This window comes from Poecilia reticulata, linkage group LG3 (genome assembly GCF_000633615.1).
Source record: "Poecilia reticulata strain Guanapo linkage group LG3, Guppy_female_1.0+MT, whole genome shotgun sequence".
Lineage (NCBI taxonomy): Eukaryota > Metazoa > Chordata > Actinopteri > Cyprinodontiformes > Poeciliidae > Poecilia > Poecilia reticulata.
Window position 1 is genome coordinate 20,066,861 of NC_024333.1, and position 780 is coordinate 20,067,640.

The following is a 780-nucleotide window of genomic DNA, read 5'->3' on the forward strand; positions in this document are numbered from 1 at the left end:
AGCCACACCTCCTCCCCCTTCTTGCAATACGCTGTCCGTCCGGCCCCCCCGGACCGTACCGTTCAGTGCTGAACGGTACGCTAGACCGGCCCCACCCTCTCTGACCCCTCACACTTCTAATGATACACWAGCCCCCCCTCAATGTCTCTCCTTCGCTCCCTTCGTCTTTGCTTCCCCCACCCCTCTAACGATACATCAGCCCCCCACCTTCTCTCCTTCTTCTTTGAACCCCTTCTAATTATTCTCTAGCCCCCCCAGTCCGCAGATTAATGTCTCTCCTTCGCCCCCCTCCTTCTACAAACAGACCTCCTCCCCCTTCTTGCAGTGCGCCGTCCRTCCAGCCCCCCCAGCCCTCAACGGTACGCTAGACCGGCCCCACCCTCTTCGACCCCTCACACTTCTAATGATACACTAGCCCCCCCTCGATGTCTCTCCTTCGCTCCCTTCTTCTTTGCTTCCCCCACCCCCCACCCCTCTAATGATACATCAGCCCCCCACCTTCTCTCCTTCTTCCTTGAACCCCTTCTAATTATTCTCTAGCCCCCCAGTCCGCAGATTAATGTCTCTCCTTCGCCCCCCTCCTTCTACAACCAGACCTCCTCCCCCTTCTTGCAATGCGACGTCCGTCCGGCCCCCGCAGCACTCAACGGTACGCTAGACCGGCCCCACCCTCTTCGACCCCTCACACTTCTAATGATACACTAGCCCCCCCTCAATGTCTCTCCTTCGCTCCCTCCTTCTTTGCTTCCCCCACCCCCCACCCCTCTAACGATACGTCAG